This window comes from Lagopus leucura, unplaced genomic scaffold (genome assembly GCF_019238085.1).
Source record: "Lagopus leucura isolate 7727_CA_CO unplaced genomic scaffold, USGS_WTPT01 Super-Scaffold_100050, whole genome shotgun sequence".
NCBI classification, from domain to species: domain Eukaryota; kingdom Metazoa; phylum Chordata; class Aves; order Galliformes; family Phasianidae; genus Lagopus; species Lagopus leucura.
Window position 1 is genome coordinate 388,120 of NW_024962296.1, and position 20,861 is coordinate 408,980.

Below are 20,861 nucleotides of genomic sequence, written 5' to 3' on the forward strand. Positions count from 1 at the left end.
CTTTTTTTTTTTTTTTTTTTTTTTTTTTTTTTTTTTTTTTTTTTAACAAAACCAGAGCCAATCAAAACCACGTAACAAATCCACTGAACTTCAGGTTGTTGCTGTGTTGCGTTGCAACATTTTGAAACTTCCCAGAATAAGGCTTTTGTCTGCAGGACGGAGCCATTTGCGCAAGGCAGAGATATGTCCGGCTGCAGGGAGCAAGCTCTGTGCACACAGAGCCGCAGAGGTCAGTGCTCCTTGGCAGGCAGGAGCACTATGCTACACGTGTGTGCACACCCAGAGCAAAACGCACGCGCTTATTTATTAAATTGTACCATCAAACCCTTCAGCAAGAGAAAGCTGTGGTTGCAAACTTGTCAAAGCAAGGAAACAGAAAAAGTAGGCAGTGCAGCTCTTCAGGGAAGAGGGAATGAAGGATGGGGGGTCTGCAGACTGGAATTATCCTGGCTCTGATGATTTTATGGTGGAGACAGGTGAAGCGAAACCTGAGCAGGGTAACTTTAGCCAGAGAGAGTGATAGAAATAAACAATGTTATTCCTGGAAAGAAGGGGTAGTAGCTGTCTCTCTGCCAAAGTGCACTCCAGCCCAGAGCCTATTAGCAGCAGATTCCTTCCTGCGCTCCACCTCCCAGTGCCAGGGCAACGGTCCCAGGTTTTGACGTCAAAGCTGCCTTTTGTTTGTTGCACAGACCTTCCCTTTGCAGGCCGAGCAGCCGGCAGCGCTGAAGCAGCGGGGCAGAGGGCTCTGCTGTGCTCAGAGCTGCTCTCACCACAAGCCTCCAAGGATGGCCCTCTTCCCGCAGTACCAATTCCAGCCCTTTCAGCGGAAAGAAAATAGAGTTCAATATGTCTAAACTGTTTTAATCCTGAATTGCCCTTTCACTAACCTTTCCATCAACTTGTACTGTGTATTATCTTTTGTGGTTTTATCTTGCGTTATTTAGATAGCAAGATCTGCAAGCGAGGACTCTTTCCATACACACGAGAGAAGACTGTAAATCTGCTTTGGAACCAACAGGTATATTTGGAGAAAACCCTCAGAGAGACAGTGAGAAAATCTCCCAGCACTCCAGGACAGGACTCAGATGCACACAATTTCAGAACAGCAGGAAGAACGAGGCCTCTTGTTATTAGGAAATGTCCAAACTGGTGGCTTCCCCAGGTGAGCAGAGGACTCACAATGCCTTGGGCATGTACAACCATTCCTTGGCTTTCCCAGCCACAAGCTGCCCTGGGGCACAATGGCACTGCCAGGGCAGGCTTCTCCTGCTAAAGAGGCTCTTAAGGATGCAGCCAGAGCAGTTGCTGCAAGATTATGCCACCTCTAATATAAATTCAATATACTCTATTCTGTTTCATAGCCTCTTTGTTTAAAGGCTGAAGAATTCAGGTAGATGAACAGAGGTCAAGAAGAAATGGAAAAATGTAGTCACATAATACACAAAAGAAAAAACAGGGCTGGTAATCAGCTGCCATGGGTTTCCGAGAGTAGATGCCAGCCTTCTCACATGCTCAGTGTTAAGATCTGACCACTTTCACAATGCTTCTCTTTGACAGCAGCAAACCTGACACTTGCTGAGCTAATTCCCAGTGGTGCCCTCCTATTCCCCTGCTGCCCAGGCTGCCAGGCCCACCTCCCTCTTTTCCAGCAGTCCAAGACCCCCTCCCCACACAGCTGGGCTGCAGGCTCTCCTTTTCTTCCCTTTTGAAAGCTTAAAGCTGGGGACTTTCCATATCTTCCCTGTTTGCAGGATTCTCAAACTAGTGCTTAAACTCATGATTTTTGCATGAGTACTGCTGCTGGCTTCATCTGTCCATATCCAAGTGCACAACAGGGCTGTTACCTGCTGAGTGAGGCACAGGGCCATTGCTGCTGGGATGCAGCATTCCTGGGCTATTATCAGTAACGAGATGAGCAGCATATGTTTTCCATGCTAGTGGAAAAAAAATATGAAAAAAAGACCTTTCCATCATCTTTGCTGTCTGAAGGACAGACTCGATGTCCTTAATTCCTAGTAAAGCATTAATTTGTGAAGCAGAGAATGCAAGCTACCGGCACCCCAGCAGAGCCTGCTCACCCTATGCCACACAGAAAGCCACGCTTCGCAAAGAACCAGCCTGTGTCCAGTCTCTGGGACACCCCATCCAAGCCCAGCCAACCCAACGCTGCACGGCAGAGCTGTGAGGGGGAGGCTCTTTGAGGCCCATGGAACCACGCTCCCTCTGTCTTTCAGCCAGACTCTTAACACACATGCACAGAACCATGTGTCATGTTTCAGCTCTTGGAAGCTCCTTGCAGCGCTTCCAGGAAGTCCCACTGAACCCCAGGGAGAGGCCCGCTCCCTTCCGCTGGCCCTGTGGTGAGCAGGACGGGCGATTTGTTGAGTGCAGGCCCAGGGGTGATGCCTGGTGCCAGACCGGGGCCTGCCAGCTGCTGGGCCAAGCTGGGCCCTGCATGCAGTACAACGCCAGGCTGGGCTGCAGCTCTGGCTGAAACAAACACTGCCTGGGGGTTCACTGGGGAGATACACAGAACTTCATGTGGCCTCATGCAGAGACACTTTCTCTAACATAAAGGCTTGAAAGAATTGAGCCTTGGGGATGACTAGCAACGTGAAGTTAATTTATGTCACACAGCACTGTCTAAAATCAGGCTACGATGCAGGAAAACTACTTCCTGGTATTGAAGAGACAGCTATTCCAGGAACTCAGCAGGGCCCTCCTGCTCCATCCAGGTGAACAGCACAGGGCTCATCTGAGGGGCTGAGCCCTGTGCCAGGTCTTGGGAATCAATAGACTGAAGGGCTGTCAGGGTGGAGTGGCTGCAGGGGCCGCTTTTGGCCCTTAGGCTGCTGAGTCTGGAGGAAGTCATCCTTTCCAGGCTCTTCCCTGTCACCACAAGGGCTGGGAATCATCTTTTCTGAAAAAGAAAAGAAAATCACAGATTCTTATCTCATCGTGGGAGAGAATGATCAAGGCAGAGGTTCAAACAAAACACAGTACCCACAGGGAGCCAGAAGCAGTTCTCAAGACTGTAACGGCCACTGAAAGATCTGCCTTCAGCAGGCAGCTGGCCGCAGGGCAGGAGCTTTACTGTGCCTTCTTATGCTCTGCCAGCTCCCATCCCTGCCAGCACCATCCTGTGCTTGGACAGCACAGGAGAGGCTGTGCGTTAGCCAGGGGCCTCATTCATGTCACTTCATTTGTAGGCATGGGCAGGGGAGTATTTCTCACACCACACCAAATGGCCACATAGCCAAACAAAATTCTCACCCTCCTCAGCACCAAGCAGCTCCTTTGTGTCCAGCTGCTGTGACACATCACATTCATCCTGAAACAGGACAAATGGCATGGAGCTCAGGCAGCTCAGGGCCACAGCCGCCTTGACTGCTCCATCTCTGTCACACTTTTTTGCTTGAGATGTTGGTGTAGAGAAGTAAGGAAATAGAAGTCCTGGGAGGAAGTGAGTCAGGAAACCTGCAGCCATTGCAGGGGAAGTGTGACTCAGAGCACACGGTGCTCACCGCTCCCCAACACCCTGGAGGAGGTGATAAGATTGTGCAATCCCCAAGATAGCTTGCTGCACATCCTAATTCTGCTGATCCTCCCAGGGGAGGGGTGCCTCTGCTGAGTACTGTACACTAGCTGATTTCTTAGAATAAAGTGTGACAGCTCCCTGTGAGCTCAGCGCGTGGGAGGGGGGATGCTGGGCTGCCTGCCCGAGCTGACAGAGCGAGGAGCTACAGAAGCACCGAGCTTATCGAGAGCGCAGCAAGGACCTGGCAGAAACCTCTTGTTTAGTTTATTTGTTCTTCTTTTGGAGAGAGCGGGGACCTCAGTGTTTGAAAACCACAGAGGAACCAGCTAAAAAGCAGAGAGGAGAAAATCTGAGAAGGAAAGGAGGGCGAAGGTGGTGGCAATAGGAGGGGAAGAGGCAGTGTGTGGCCAGGTGGGCTGGCCAGGGGCAGATGGAGGTAAATAACAGCAGGACGAAGAAGCCAGGTCAAGCAAGGGAAGCTCAAAAGAAGAGCAAGGCAGGGAGAGGGAGAATGGAGAAAGGTCACGGGGAGAGTCACTTAGGAGTGATGAGGAAGGTAGAGAAAAATCAAACAAGGCCTGAGGGAGCAGAGAAACATAAGCAGCACTGTGCTGAGGGAAAGAGGCCGCCCTCCGTTCTGAGTTCTCAGCAGACACCAGAGCTGAAGTGTACATACTAGGGCCTCCAGTCATTGGTATTCATACTGAAAAACACCCGGAGCCCTATGGCAGGCAGATGGAACATGACAACACAGCCCTCTGTGAGCCATCCAGGACCTGCTCCCTACCAGGAACACAGGCCAAAGCAGAGCCAGCACTCGCACTGCCTCCCCACCAGTACCTGGGCAGAGCCCAGCACTGCCTGTGTTCGTACAGCACTCGAGGCAAAAGCACCTCAGGATGCATCTGGAAATTTCTACTGCACAAGACACACATGCCAGCTGGGCTTCCATGCTCCCTCCTGCTGCTCCCTGGAGACACAACCATGCCTACTACATTGCTCCTGCACACATGCTGCAGCTGCTTATGATGAGCTGAGAAAGAGGCACTCACTGTCCCCAGATGGACAGGGCTGGCATGGAAGCATGCATGGGCCTTCAAAAAATCCCACTGCACAGTCAGAAAGGATCCTGGCCCAACTGCTCAGTGTCAAAAGCCACGAAGCCACCAGAAACAGGACATGAGTTAGGGAAACGCAGGCCTCTTTCTACAGAAAATGCACTCTTAAGAGGGGACTGCTCTGCTCTTCCCAGAAAAGCTTCACGCTTGAACATGGGGGGTTTGTCCATTTGAAGAATAACTAAACTGTATTTCAAGCACTGTTTCGGAGTCCTGTGTGTGCACAATAGAAATACCACACCACCTTTCAGCTCCAAATCTGCCACGCTGTTGGTTTGGGTTACGAGCCCCAAGTGACCACATCCATTTCTGACCTTTACCCCCAGCTGTGGTGCAGCAAAGGTGCCGACTGAGACTCAGAAGCCCCAAAGTCTGTTTGCATTTCTGCCCTGATAGGCTAGCTGTACTGGGGCAAACCACTGCACATCCCCAGGCTCCTGGTCTCTCTTTTCCCTGTGCTTGCCTCCACGATATTGAATGCAAGGCTTCTAGGTGTGGGCTGCTGGAAAGTATATGCCTGTAATGTTAAATGCACTCCAGACTGCAGAAAGCTAAATGGCTCTGCAATGGAAATAATGAGTACTTGAAGTTTTGTGGCTGGTATTTCTAGGACAAATGTCACAGCTCATGTGACCTAATGTCCTAGGGCCCCAAGCCTAGGAAGAACAACTGCATGCTGAGGAGCAGGCAGCCTGATTCTGATGCTTCTACTAATAGCAGTAACATTTTTATCACAGGAGCCCAAGTCAAGGAAAGTTCTTATTCCTCATCCATAGAAACTCAAGGCTGTTGGAAAACCGGTTAGCAGGAAGGCTTTGCCAGATTCTGAGATGGCTGTCACAGGGTCACTGAGATCATATACGCTACTGCCTTATTTTGCTGCCATCAGTCTGTTCCTTAGAAATAGGACAATGATATTGTGTTCCTGTATGTGTTTATCTGTAAGGCCAGGGTGCAAGGGCAGAAGCCTGGTATCACACTTTGTAAGCATGGTTAGTCACTCTGCCTCCCGCAAGCACTCTCCCATCTTATGGGCATGGTACAAGGCCAAGGCTGTGTCCAGCAGGGCTTTTGTTTAAACCACATTGTGTGAGCCTGACTCAGCTGCTGACACCTCCTCACCACACAGGACGCCTGCAGTCTTTTGCAGTGGCTCTGGTTTTCCTTTGAACCTGTGCTAATAGCAAAGCATTAGGTGGAAGAGTATTCTTCTAGTTACTGTTTTTCAAGATGCTGCTTGGCCTAGATCAATTCCAAGAACTGAGGCAGTCAAACAAAAACTTTTACAGGCTCGTCAGCAGCACGAACATCACTGCTCTGGCAACTTCCCACGCTGCAGCAAGAATTTGCACAAACCAAAATGAGACCACACGCAAGAGAAGGGCTGAGCAGAGAACCACGAGTGGCAGCACCTTCAGCTCCGCTGAACACAGCAGAGGTGGCAGGCAGCCTCTGGCACCACACAGTGTGCTTCTGCAGGAAACACGCTCGAGTCAGAGAACCTCCCTGCTGTTGTTCATCTGGGCAAGCAAGTTGTAGCGCTCCCACGGAAGAGAAGGGAAGACAGGGAGGGCCATTGGCTCAGCTTCCTCCCAAGAGGGCACACTCCTGGACAGCCCTTACACACTGCTGCCTCTTTGCTGCAGAATGGAGTTGAGTAGCTGTGAACTTCTTTGGGGGCAGGATGGGGGCAAAGCATGGGCTTCAGCCAGATCCCAGTGCTTCAGCTCTTCTTCTTTCACCTCCTGTGCCCAGAGAATCAGTAGTTTCCACAAACTATGGTTAGGCACAAAGACCATCTTATCAAGCCAGCTCATTGTGTGCAGCACCCAGCAGCAGCTACAGAGAATTTGACATCCTGGGTTACCCAAGCCCCACTCATTCTCTCCTCCTTTGTGTGTACCTTGACAGATGCCTTTGCTGTCATTCACAATAGGTTTATGTCCTGGATGAACATACTGAGGAGCTGAAATTGGAAGCAGACCTCCTCTAAATTGGACTGCAAGTGTAAAACCTCCAGCCTGACCAAAAGCAGCTTGATGACCTATGTCAAGTGGAAATTCAAGTCAATTTGAGGCACAGAGGGAAAGGAAGGGATTTCCTTGCTCTCTTGAATAGGGAAAGTCACATCACAGCAGAAAGACCTCTAGACTACTCTTTGGCTAACTGCATCCATGCAAATAGCAACAGAAATATTTATATCTATTACATCCTGGTCACTTTAAACTGCTTTCTGGGTTCCATCAGGGCCACCACAGCCATCAGACTCATTAAATTTGGCACTGGGGCTATGGCTGAGACAGTCACAGCTGTGAAGTAAAAGCTTTGAGTCAGCCTGAAGAAAGAAGCAAATGAGCCAGTGTGCTTCCAGTGACCCAGTAATAGTCGGTGCTCCCAGAGAGCGCTGCCTGGGAACCCCACAGAGTCACTGCATCCCACACTACACTGAGGCACCAGAAAACAGTGCTTGGTTGCAGTCACACAGCAAGAACCAGAAGCCAGTATAGCCAATTACAAGATTATTAACTGCAGCTCTTCCTCCTATCCATAGAACAAGCACAGACCCCATGTAAATGATTTCACTGAATGGAAGGGATTTTGCCCTATGGCTCACAGCGTCTTCATGTGGCACTGGAAGCACACAGTGACAAACATTTTGAGCACCAGCACAATGCTGCAATTACCCTGTCATGGTATACTTTAATCAGGATGATTTTGGGGGAGCCTGTGGCTGGGAAGTTCCTGGAATACCAAAAGGCACCTCCCTCAGCCTGGGCAGGAGGCGGCCACCAGCACAGTCAGCTGGCTGAAAAGCTGCTGCTGCTTCAGCTCTTCAAGGCAGGAATAAAGAACAGAAGGTGGTCCCAGCATAAATCTATTGAACCTGGGATACATGAAGGGTATGATGTCACATCACCTGCCAGACTGGCTTCCAAACACCTGGCTGCAATGAATGCAGGCAGCCTTTGTTCCCTTCCAAATGATCACAGCTAAAGCACACAGAGCCTCTTCTGGAGCAGTGAGGGTTAACTCAGGCGAGCAAACAAGGGCTGAAGATCAGCTCATCTTTTCCATTCAGACAGATCCTGCTACAGAAAATGCTGGTTTCTCGATGCTCGGTGTCTCAGCGACTTCCAGGAACAGTGAGCTAAACACAGCTACTCTTCCCAGCACCAGCTGAGGGGGCGGCAGGGGATGGAACACAGCCCTGTTCTTGGAAGGCAGGAAAAAATAAGGCTCTGGCAGAGCTGTGCAAGCTTGCCTCTCCCTCCTCCCCTCCCCAGTAGCCTCTTTCAGCATCTCTAATTCCTCAGGGTACAGCTACATTGGTTTTTCCTTTTATCAAATAAGCGTAACAGCAATGCATGAAAACTGCAGGCAATTTTCAAGCAGAGAGAGGTTAAGTAAATCAAATAAATAAATGATAAGCTCATCTTCACGAGCTCGGATGTGCCCCATGATTTTGCTCAGTTTAGTGCATGACCTACTGTACTTCCTAACATTTTTGTTAGATAAACACAGAAAGCTACAGAACCATCCAGTCCACGGAAACTATTTTTGGCTACTTTATCTTCATGCAATATGAATTCCAAGGGCTGATTGGATACTTGGACCTCTCCCAGCCTGGCCGACTGTGAAAGGAGCAGACAGTCATCTCACTGCTATTCTTCCATGGAAACAAACATCTTTTACAGATGACAAGTATCTGGCTTGTAGGTGCAGCGCTCTGAATGAGATTCAGGGAACCAGAGCAGCCACCAGCTGCGAGGAATGCAAGGATAGCCTCAAGGTACACATACAAAAATAGGAAAACAGGATTCAGTCAGAGCTGGCTTCATGGTCCCCACAAGCTGCTCTCCAAATAAAGACGGCAGCACTGAGCGGTGAACAGAGTTCGGAGAAAACCTGCTGCAAACCTTGCAGTCAGCAGCTCAGCTGGATGAAATTTCACCATCTTCCATCCAGATGAAAAACCAAGGCAAGCCCACACGTGCTGTGGTGGTGGGCCCCATGCTGGGTGCAGCTTGGCCAGCAGGCAGGGGTGGAAGGGCACATGGCAGCTCAGCCCTACCAGTGGTCGCCCTAGGCCAGGGCCATGGCTTGCTGCCACCAAGGCACTGTAGGAGAAGCTGTTCCCTGAGATATGCAGTAGCTGTGCCACAGATAAGACTTGTCTCTAGCACAATCAGTCTCTCACCTATTACAAGTCTTACATGCACTTAAAATGCTGTGGCTTGCTATTTTCTTTTTGGTGTTTTTTTTTTTTTTCTTCCACCTGCTGAACAGAAAGAAAATGTAGTCCTGCATGATTACACAGCAGTTTGAAGTCCCCTGCAATGCCAAGGCTGCAGGCACATGCTTAGAAGACAAGCAGACTTCCTCATTATCTTCTGTGGATTTCAGGATTACAAAAAAACAAAACCAAAAACAAACACAAGGAATAGCACAGAATGCAGCAGAGTCTGCAGCAAACCACAGGACCAGCTTTCAGGCTTCAAACCTCTTCATGTGCTGATCTCTAGGTTCTCGGATACCAGCTATGAGACCAAAGAACTCTGCTGTCTTTCTGGGATTTCTAATGCCGTGCCATTCATCTTCGAGGCCTTCAACTAGAAGCAAGAAGCCCGGAGTTGAGCACTGGGCTCATTTTTAGCTGTACAAAACTGCTACTCTCCCATAAATCAACGTAGATGTGCTGATTTACAATATGTGAGAAATTGGCTCATTAGCTCTAATTAAACAGCGGCCCAAGCCACATGATTTAAATGTGAACAAGGCTCTTGAACACCCTGTTCAGCCCAGGAACTGGGATTTGCTCGGTGCCTTCCTATATTTAGCATACAGTAATGTAACTAAAGCAACCAAATTAGACTCGCAAATAGACCGGTTTCTCAGTACTTAATCAAGGACCTTTTCCCAGAACTGCAGAAGGCTGAAATTAAAAGAAAGGAATGCGTGGTAATCAGCCCAGAAGGACAGAAGGAAACCACCATGAGTCTGAAGTCCAAACATGCACTGTGGCCAACTGAATGCACCGTTGTTTGAATTCAATGTGGCTGCAGAGCAGCTCAGCCCAGGGATCACACCACTCCACAGGGCACTGCCCAAGCATAAGGCATTACTGAGGAACTGCAGCTCCGGAGATCTGTAAGTCACTGTGGTGTACAAACGTCCCTGGCTCCCTTCCTTCGTGGATGGGGAAATGACAGGTCTGAGGTCACGGCCCTATTTCTGCCCACGACTTTGTGAGCAACAACAGGTATAGAAGGGAGTGACAGAAAGACAGAGCCAGCATACAGAAAGACAGAGCCAGCATACAGACTGCAAAATGCATACAATGGGCAGTGATCAGCGTGGCACCACCAAACAGCAAAGCAAGAAGAAGAGGCAGGAGCCCACAGCACTGCTATCCTTCACATTCACTACTGGTGGGTCTTACAAGAGAAATGAGTGGTCTCCATTTCCTGTCCTCTCCTTAATTAGTATAACTGGAGTTGGAAGGGATCTTTAGTGGCCATCTAGCCCAACTCCTCTGCGACAAACAGGGACACCTACAGCTCCAATAGGTGCTCAGAGCCTCATCCAGCCAGACCTCGAGTGTCTCCAGGGATGGGGCTTCCACCTCCCCTTTGGCCAACCTGTGCCAGTACTTCACTACCCCTATTGTAAAGAACTTTTCCCTTATATCCAAATCTAAATCTCTCCTCATTTAGCTTGAAACCATTTCCCCTTTTCCTGTCACAACAGACCCTGCTAAAGAGTCTGTCCCCTTCTTTCTTACAGCCCCTTTGGGTACCGACAGGCCGCTCTCAGCTCTCCCCACAGCCTTCTCTTCTCCACCTGCACAGCCCCAGCTCTCAGCCCGTCCTCGTAGGGAGGTGCTCCATCCCTTGGGTCATTTGCCCACATCTGTCCTGTACTGAGGACTCTCCATCTGGATGCAGCACTTCAGGTGAGGCCTCAGTGCACAGAGCAGAGGGGCAGGATCAGCTCCCTGCCCTGCTGGCCATGCTACTGTGGATGCAGCCCAGGATATGGTTGGCTTTCTGGGCCGGGAAGGCACATTGCTGGCTCATGTCCAGCTGCCATCCAACAGCACCCCCAAGTCCTTTTCAGCAGGGCTGTGCTCCATTCTTTCATCCCCCAGCTTGTACTGATAGTGGGGATTTAAAATCTATTTTTCACTGTAAGGATATATATGAATATAAGATTATAAAGTAAAATATGAATATAAAATATGAATGAATATAAAATATAAAATAAAAAAACCGAGTTATCTGTCACCAGTTTTCACATTGCTATTAGGAAAATCCCCTTTCCTCGTTCTAACCTAAGAACTTCCAGAGGAATACGACAAAGAAAATATTCTGTAGGCAGAAATAGACATTTACGAAGTGTTGTAACACTTCAGAAGCTGCCAAAGCTTGCAGCTGATGGTGAATGAAAGCAAGCTTCATTTCTACTTATTTCTACAATGTCAGCACCACAGACCTCACAGTGTCAGTCAGGACCCTGCACAGACACTGATGAAGTGCTAAGTTGGAGGAAGGCAGTCTAAAATTCATCTTGGAGCCGCACTTCCTAGCTTTGGCAATCTCTTGCAGAGGTCAGTTGTACATTCACACCTCCCCTGCTCAACCTCATGGCGAACAGACAACCAGCCTGTCATGCACAGAGCAGGGCCCTGGGAACATCCTCCTAATGGCTTTTGCCAAAGTCGTCTTCAGGTTGAGTTTACTTCCCACACCATCTCCTCTTGCCACATTTCTCCTGCATAACATAAGATAGGCACCAGAGCAGGACAGGCAAGGCAAAACTCTGAGCCCCGCACTGCTTCCACATGCTGCATTCTCATCCCTGGCTAGCATAGGCAGCAGCAGGCGAAGAGAGGACAGAGAAGGGGAAAAATCAAGGGAGAAATAGGATATGGGTAGCAGCTCACAGGAGCATAATGCAGGCGCTGTGACTGCGATTCACCCCGAGGAGAGGCAGCTGGGAGGGAAGGGACAGCTGGCTCCTCCTGCAGTGCTGTGCTCCCAATTAGTAATTACTCACTCTGAGCTCCCTGAATTTAGAATCGATTATACAAAGCCACATCAAGGAAAGTGTGTCTTGTATGGTGCAGAACCTTCTCAGTGCGCTTCTGCAAAACATTATGGCATAATAAAGCTGCCATTAATATTAATTACCCCATTTTGAATCCCATTTCTAATTCCATTTCCTCCAATAATCTAATAATGAATATTGCTTTCACATCGTTATTCAAGGTATCAGCTTGACAGCAGGAAAAAAACATATTGGGCCCAGTGTCTCATTCATAGCAAACAGTGACTAATAGTAATGCTAATGGCAAAGAGCAAAGACTGCAGAAACCTCGAAGTCAGCCTAACAACCCAAGAGCCTCTCTGAGATTCACAGATAGGAGCATTTCCTAGAAATAAAATGAGAAGAAATCATTTATTCTTAAATTACGAAACACTCACTGGAGACATAAGTGCATTTGAAAAATACACGTCAAATGCAATTCAAGGAAACACACAAGTGGCTCCAATGTTTTAAGAAAAGCCAAATTACCTTCCTATCAAGCCAATACTAACAAATGAAGTGGAATTACCCCTTCTGCTGCTGCGGTGAGCCCCCTCACCACAAGGAGCCAAGGAGGCAGGGCTGCCTCGAAGGCAGAGTTGTGAGATGGAACTGGTGGGCGAGCGGGGGGCCACCCAGATGGTAAATATTTTCTGCCATGCAATTCAACGCTGCATCAGTATAAGAACTAACTGAATACCTCACCCTTGGCCTTGCCTTCTTCCCACCCCAAAGGCATGCTGCTCTTTCCAACAGGCTTCTCCCCACTGCAAATGCTCCAGCAGCAAGGAGCTCCAGGGCTGGGAAATGAGAGCCAGCCCAGTGATGCCCCAGTGGAGGCATAGCCAGCATGTAGTCTGTCCTCTGCTTTATCTTCTAAATCCTCCTTACTTGGAGGGGGTGCACAGGTGGGAAAACTCCCTCAGCCCACAGGCACACTGCCTCTGGAGCACCCAAGCCCTACAGCTGAGTGCTGCCATGGTGAGTGCAGAGGCTCAGCATCCAAAGCACCATTTTTAACAGCAGCCTTAGTGCTGTGCAGGCTCTGCATTCCCTTCTCTGCCAGTCACAAAGAGAATTCGTGTGAGCACTGTCATCACCATTCATAATGTTTCCTAAGGAAATTAATTCCTAAGTACACAGGAGTTCAAGGCACAAGTGAACAGAATAGCCAAGCAAACCAATGTGCTGGCGCCTTCCCCAGGCAGTTAACCCCAAACCAACACTCCTTTGAGGGATGGTGGCTTCAAATCTCAGCCAGCTCCCTTCCACCTCAAACCTGCAGCACTTCAGGGCATTTCTGGATGCAGAGCTTCTTTCCAACCTCAGAGGCTGCAATGCAGCAGTTCCTACCACAGCAGCAGCATTGCTCTGTGCTGCAGCATCCACCAGCAGCCCTAAGCCCAGGAGATGCACTGAGGGATCCTGCCATCCAGGGCCACACCCTGAGCCTGCAGGGACCCACGGACCAGGGAAGAAGCCCTTGCTCTGAGCTCTCCACGATGGCTTTGCTCCAGCCCTCCACTTTCCCTTCTGGCATACTGCAGCCCAGTGTCCCAGCTGTCCCAGTATTCAAAATTGCCACTTGCAAACCACCTGTGCTCTTGGTATTACTGCCGAGGCTCTCATCTGCAAGTCATCTGAACAGGCTCCTCCTGAAGTACTTCTTCTTTGTCAGTGTTTTATAATACCTTTTCCTGGTGGCCTAATAATTTAGAAATTAATGCATTGTCCTCCTGTGATTCAAGTACATTATTCTGCTGTCATCCAAAAACAGATCAGACATACTTGCTAAACGCTTCTGCTTATTTTCATCTTCATTAACAATTGCACCATTTCCATTTCAAAGAGGCCTTACACAATTTTCTGTTTCAGGCAGATTGTTTAAATTCTATAATGTCCTTGAAGATAGCAGCCGAGGATAATTTCACATTTCCCTTTTTATTTCCAGTTTTCTGCGCTTCATTTCTAATTTATATTAACTGCTACCCATTCTCCCTCCCCCTCCACACTGCTTTTGCTTTTTTGCTCCTAATGCTGTCTTCACCACTGAACAGCGATCATCCCTTTCCTGAGGGCACAGTCACAGTTCTTTTCCAAACAATGCGCTGTTCTTGAAGAATGCCTGATTCTAGCATTCATGTAGAACACTCACCAAACTCCAGACAAAAAGTCCCTTCGCTCTGGATAAATTATGTTACATTACTAGTCTGAAAAACCTTTTTGTTTAGATTTTCTTCAATGAAGGTGGCCATCTTGCAGATACCACCAGCTTCCAAAACAGCTCTGAAATCCTTCACTCCCAATGGAGAAGAGTCAGATAAGCAACAGTGCATAATGAACAGCTCTTTAGCTTCTAGGATCAGTCCTAGATACGCCACCCTATAAGGAATTGCTGCTTTCGGCATTCCATTAAGTGCTTGGTCTAATTGCTCCCTCCTGGCACCTGAATAAACTTCCGTGGACAAAACCAAAACCAGGCTGAGCCCCAACCACAAGGGATTCCTGCACCCAGCTGAAGACCTCTGGGCCCAGCGAACTGGGGCTGTCACAGCTCTCACCACGGGAACACTTCTGGCCCCAGTGCATTCTGCCTACACCTTTTGCTCCACGCCTGCTCCTTTCAGAGGTATTCTCAGAAATCCAGATCTTCCTGCGTCACAGCAGGAAGTGATTTGTCACGGTTATTCCCTGAAGAACTTCATTTTCTGGTAGTGGAGAACGGTAGGAACAGGCAGAGAGCAACTGAGTTTGAGTCTCACTGGGCAAATTACTGGCCTGACGTTTAAGCCTAGGTACTCAGAATTAACCATAAAAATCAGTTTAACTCAGAAGTTGCCTTCTCAATTTGCCAAACAGGAGAAACGCTATGATCCAGGCAGCTCCTCACCCACATCTGACAGTACCCAAGACTTCAAAAACAAAGTGAAAAACAAAGAAAATTCACAATGCGTAATCAAAGAAGAGATTCTTCTGAAGGCTTACCTCGAGCTGGGACATTTACTTTTTTGTTTTCCTCTGTCCTCTCTCTCTTATCTTGCCATTTTCACACAAGAATTCCCAAAGACAAGTCCTAAAGAATACAGCACAGATCACAGAATATGCCTAGGGTTCCCTGGTGTCCTTCTGGCTTCCTTGGCTTCCAGATGGCAGGCCACGCTCACAGGCAATCTAGCCAATAATATGGAACCGTACAGATGTTTTTAACTGAATCAGTAACTATTTTCAAGTGGCTCTGTGGGAATTTTGTCGTATGGTTGTTGTTTTTTTTCTTTTAAACTAATGATGTAAGCGGAGAAATGAGGCCATGTCTGGTGACACTGTAGTCTGACTCTAAACTATCAAAACCACAGTGGCCAGAGGCAGGACTTTCCCTCGATGCTTTAATTCACCACAGTTAAGTACAGCAGAAGATGCAGCACCCGATTCCCTCTGCAAGCAGTTGTGTACTGCAGAAGCTGTAGTCATTCACTCACACTCAGAGCACGCCGCACAGCACATGTCCCCTTTATCTGTTAGGTTTCAGTTCACTTCTTCACGTACTTTTGGGCTGCCACTTACCCCCATTTACTAGAACATTGCTGTTCTCTGGCTTGCTTGCCTTCATTAACAAAGGTAACCTTATGAATATGAAAAAGAAAATAGGGAAGAATATTCCACTACTTTATCTTTGGAAGTAGGACTGCTGAGCATCGTGCACCGTGAGCAGCTTCAGGAAGAATAGATAAGGATTACTTTATCACAAAGGTGCCCAAGATGCTCATCCTATGGTATTGTGAAGCTGCAGGGGTTTTTCTGAGGAGCCTGCGTTGCAGCAAGCAGTCCTTCACTTGAGTACTGTCCTCAAGCCTGGTCAGCCGTGCACCAGCAGCTGTCAGGAGACCACACTTCTGACGTAGATCATCTGGAAAGATCTGGTCTTGCTCTAGCACAAGGGAATGGGACTTTCCTATTTAAAATGTAATTGCTTTACTGTATTTTCTGAAAATATTTAAATGCCCTCACTGAAATTGTCTTTAGCTTGGTTAAACACAAGCAGGCTGTTAGAGCTGCTACATCTACATCAGTGTCTGCCCACTGTTCTACTTCAATTCTAGAGTCAGCTCATCTGTATAGTCCAAATCAAGCTGCTGAAGAACAAAACGGCACTAGGAACACCAGAAAAAGGCAACACAGCTTGATTTATTTTGAAGTTTCCCATTCATCACCATCTTTTCCATACACATATGATATTTTACCCTCGACTGTTTTGATACTTCATCAATTAATTCTTTACTAACACAGTGCAGTTCACAAAGAATACATTTCTGGCACTCAGTGGTTAGTGCGTCTCAGCAATGGACTGGCCTCCTGAGTTAAGGACCTCAAAGGTCTGTGTAAAACCCTCAGCTTTTTTAATGTTATTGTTATTTTCAGGGAACATCTCTTTGCGGGATGCAGCCACTGCAGTGAAACAAGGGCTATCCCGGAGAGCAGAGATCTTAATGTGTTTATGAGCAGCTAAGCTGTGGTACTGAAATCACTGAGGGAAGAACTGCCACAGCCCTGGTGCCAACATCTCCATGAGCACAGGAGATGGGGTTCAGTAAATGAAGGGTGAAGTGCGGGTCTCGACTTGGGACAGGGAGCAGGGGTCCTGCTGGGGAGGACGATGGTAGGTTGGTGATTATGAAAGCACACGACCAAAGGCTACACAGGAGAAATTAGAGGCATGCCTTCCTATAGGCATGAAACAGCACGTCTGTAGTGACCACTGTCTCATGATCCACCCTTGGCTCCAGCAATGATAACAATGACTGCTGCTTATGCCCACGGTTGCTATTGCTGCTGCCAGCGCAACATAAACCTGGGAACCCCTGGCACAGGTTACAACCACAGGCTGAATTCCCCTTTGATACTACTTGAGCCAACGTGAGTTCTCAGAAAATGTTGCTACATGTCTCCATGACGCACTGCTAAACAAGCACCTCTTATTTTGTACTGCCTTCAATATAGCAGTGATTTCTGTGTATGGTCCCATATGCAGTGCTCTGCAACAGGGTGACTTGGAGTTGGGTAACTTGGCAACACCAGTGTCCTTGGAGAAAGCTATATGCTTTTCTAGCCATATGTGAAACAACAGTACCCTACTCAGGGCTGTTTCTGGCCATCAGAAATCACTATGCAACAAAAACGCCACAATGAATGCCTTTGTCTGTGTCTCAACTTCTCTTATCTAGGATAAAACAAGCAACTCTGTGCCAAAGCCTTAAAACAGCCAGCACCCCCAGCTCTGAGGCTCTGAAGGCAGCCTGGACTTAGCAGGCAACCACCGTGGAGGTCAGGTTAGCTGGCTGACCCAGGACATTACCCAGTGCTATCAGCGTGAAAGACTTGAAGGGCTGTTTTCACCACTGCTTTGGCTCACCACAACATCACAAGGCATGTTCCCTTTCCCCTCACCTGTCACGAGGTACTTGCAGATTACAGAGGTCTCCGGGAATGAAACGCTACTGACAGCAACAGGGAATTCTGTGCTCTTGCCAGAGCAAAAACCAGTCAGTGGGGAGAACTTGTGCCGGATCCCTGACCCTTCATCCAGGGGAAAGGCAACTGGCTTCAACGCCACGTTAGGCTCCCTTCAGAGGGTGCAGAGGGAACTTCAGCTTTGCAGTCTGCAAGCAGTCATGGAGGAGGTGGGATGAACACACTGCTGGCAATGGAAAGAGCTTTTGCCCTTCTTTCTGAAGCATGTCTTGTTCTCTTCTGAGAAACCAGGTCTGATGAGTTCAGCTGCATAGTCTCCTACCTAACCAAGTCTTCAGAAAGGAGAAGTCAGGGAAGAAAAAGCCATCTATAGAAAAGGTGGGTTTGATGGGAGCTTACTGAGCTGCAGCACGTAGCCTTGTTGAGATGTGATTATTTCTGCTCTGGCTGTACTTTTGGCATTCAGCAAGGATAGCAATGGTCCTTTCTTCTTAAAATTAGTTAATGTTAAATAAGTTTTAACCTGAAATGTCTAAATTCCGAGAGGAGGAGGAACGCTCACTAGCCAATCTCGAGAAGTCACCTGGAGCCAGAAGGCCCGTTTCTTCAGCTTGTCACACACAAATCCATCCAGGTCACATGGACTTCTGCGGTCTCAAGAGCTCAAGCTTCTTAACTTCCTATCATGAGATATTTATGCCACTTTTATAAGCTACAAGCTACTCAAGACTGCCTGACTATTACAGCTTAAATGTATAAACGACATTCTCAAGTGAACATGCTATCATTTTTATTTTTTTTTAACCTACACACATGCACACACGATTTGTTAAAACCTGAGAGCTTTTTGAGAATCAAGGGGAAACGTGTTCACTAAAAGATTTACTAAATGTAGATTGTTTCCCCAGCAAAAATAATAATAATAATAAATAAAGAATAACAGCCAAACACAGAGATATGCTCAAAGTTTTTGGGGATACAATTAGCTTTCACTTGGATTGTTGTTTTAGGATTGTTTTGTTGGTTTTTTTTTTGCTCCTTGATGCTAACTGCTGTCTCCTCAGCCAGCTGAACACAATCAACTGCTGTTCAATGGAAGTTACTCTACAGCAACAGTATTTCATAGATCTTGTGATGCTTTGCCGGAACCTCAAGTTCTCCTGTGCACAGACATATGCTTTGAAAAGAACAGCTGCACTTTATCCACATCTCTTTACTTCACTGTCATGCCAACAAGAAAAAACTTGAAGGGAAGCACGTTCACTAAACCCGCTACGACAAACACAGACACAGAACAAAGCAAGAGACAGCAGCCAATGCCAAGTCCTCCAGCACACATTTTTAGGGCACTCCATAGAGTCTCCTTCCAGCCAGCCCCCGTGCAGGGCCAGGACTGGCACAGGAGCTGTGTATGCACTGCATCACACTGGACACACTCATCGATCTCCCCCAGCCACAGCTCACCCCAAGCCTGCAGCCAGTAAGTGCCCCACGGTACTGCTGAGCCCATCAGAAAAGGCACTGAAGGGCACGGCTGAAGAGCCATTCCCATCTCAACACTGCATGTTTCACACTGTTATCACACAGCTCAGACTGCACAATGACAGCTAAGCATGGGAGTGACTTACCTCGAGTGAAGTCCACAGTCCCAGGATGAGACTGCCTTGGCCTGCCCACCACTACAGCTCCCTTCACACCACTGAAACTGTTTTAAAGAAAGCAAAAAATAGGTCATCCATTCTTTGGGAATGTCTTCTTTCAGGAAAAATGCTTCACTTTTTTTTTTTAATTTTTAACTAATTCTGCACAAGACTGATGAGCAGAAGAGCAATCCCTGTGCAGCCACTGTTACTTACATTGACTCAGCTGGAAAGTGACACCCAATGGAACTTTTGAGAACAGGAACTTTCTCAGGGCTAAATGGTGAAAGTAAGGCACATTAAGCCTGACTTGCACCTATGTCAGCACCCAGATTGCTCTACTGGAGGATCCAGTGCCTTCCAGATGTCTAGGTTTATATTCCACGTCTCCACCCAATTTATTCTACCTTTCTGTCAAAGATCAGAGGCAAAGGGTTTGATTCACTTGTTCAGTTAATCGAAAGTTTATTTTTGCATTCTTTCTACTCTTTTCTCCTTGTTTGCTGCTGGCTTCTGCATTTTTGTGGAGCTCCTGAATGGCAGGTATGGATGACTGCCTTGCAGCTTGCTGTATGGCACAGGCAATGGACACTGTGCATTCTGAATGCCAGGACACCTTGCTTCTTCCTCAAGGAGGAAACAGTAAAGCACCTGCTCCTGAGTGAGGCAGCAGCTCCTATCCTTGCAGGAGCTCAGAGGGAACCAGGACATGCTGCTATCCCAAAGGTGAGAACCACTACTGAAGCATGGAAAAGAAAGCATGTCACTTTTGGAACCAGCCTCTGGCTTGCACTTTCCCCTTCATTGTGGCCCTAAGAGGTCAAACTGCTTGAACAAAGTGAAGAACAACCCCCTCCTTCTCTGAGCTGCAGTCACTGGCACACCAAGACAAGCTGTGTGCTTGCTGCCAGGCTCAGTGAGTGCTTTCTTCTCCACAGCGCTGCTGCACACCATGCCCTCCTGGGTACCACAAACGTTCTGTGCACACCATGGCTTCCTGAGCCAACAGAGTCTTGCTGTCTGCTCTCATGGAGGCTATCAATCTCAAAAAAATAGTAGAGATTTCCTCATCTTCACAAGTTCTACAAGCCTCGCTCTGCTCAGGTGCTTTGCCTTCCTTTGCTTCCCTGATTAATCCTCACCCTACAGATATGACCCTACTGCTCAAACAGAGCTCAGGTTGGCAAGTCAAGCCAGCCACAGGCTGCCTGCCTGCAGGAGTCTCTGGTGGCACAGAGCAGGGGCTACTCACACAGACATGAGGGCAGGAGGGGCTCTGGCTGCAGTCAATTGCTTGCTCCTTGTAGAGGAGTTTTATCTCTGTGCATCCCAAGGCCACAGAACACACTGCATCCTGCAGCACAGGGAGGCTCTTTCTTGGAAAACAAACACAATGTAAAGCCTCCTGGTTTTATGTCTCAGTGCACCTTTCAAGCTACAAAACAACACCAAATGAGACCAAATGAGAACTGGGATGCTTTCATGAGTGACGGTAAATCAGAGCACTGCTCACACTGCATAACAAAGACTGCCCAAGTTTATGGGGCCACAATATTTAACTTCAACTAAGGAAATAAGGACCTTAGAATTCCTCATTTAATCACAGATGTCTGAGGTAATATTTGAAACCTGGGACCACACTTCTAAACAAAACACATTTGCCTAAAAAGCCAACAATATCATTTAATGAAAAGAAGCTGCATGCATATATTGCCATTCCACTGCCACAGAATGGAAATGAGTAACTTCTTCACCATACAATCCTTGCAACTGTTTACTTTTTCTGAAGGGATTTCTCCTTTACCAAAGCTTTCACAGTGGCCGTTTTCCTCCCCTGCTGTAAACTGGATCACTGTTAACGTCGTACAATTTTTTGTTATTTAAAAATCTGTACCATAGAATCACAGAATGATTTGGGTTGGAAGGGACCTCAAGGATCATGAATCCCACCAACCCTGCCACATGCAGGGCCACCAACCTCCCCACTTAATACTAGACCAAACTGCCCAG

The 20,861-nt window shown here is 47.8% G+C and overlaps 1 protein-coding gene across 13 annotated transcripts in view; it reads right to left on the reverse strand.

The window, feature by feature from the left end:
• Positions 1-1,004: 1,004 nt before the first annotated feature.
• Positions 1,005-20,861, reverse strand: part of HEMK1 (HemK methyltransferase family member 1) — a 69,222-nt gene continuing 49,365 nt past the window's right edge. For 12 of the 13 annotated variants that reach the window (XR_006181378.1, XR_006181385.1, XR_006181384.1 and 9 more), the window contains 2 exons: positions 18,840-18,916; positions 1,005-2,923 (listed from right to left, as the gene is read on the reverse strand). The gene's annotated coding sequence lies outside the window, so the exon portion shown is untranslated. The remainder of the gene's footprint in view (positions 2,924-18,839; positions 18,917-20,861) is intronic. The other variant, XM_042885410.1, reaches the window with a different exon arrangement.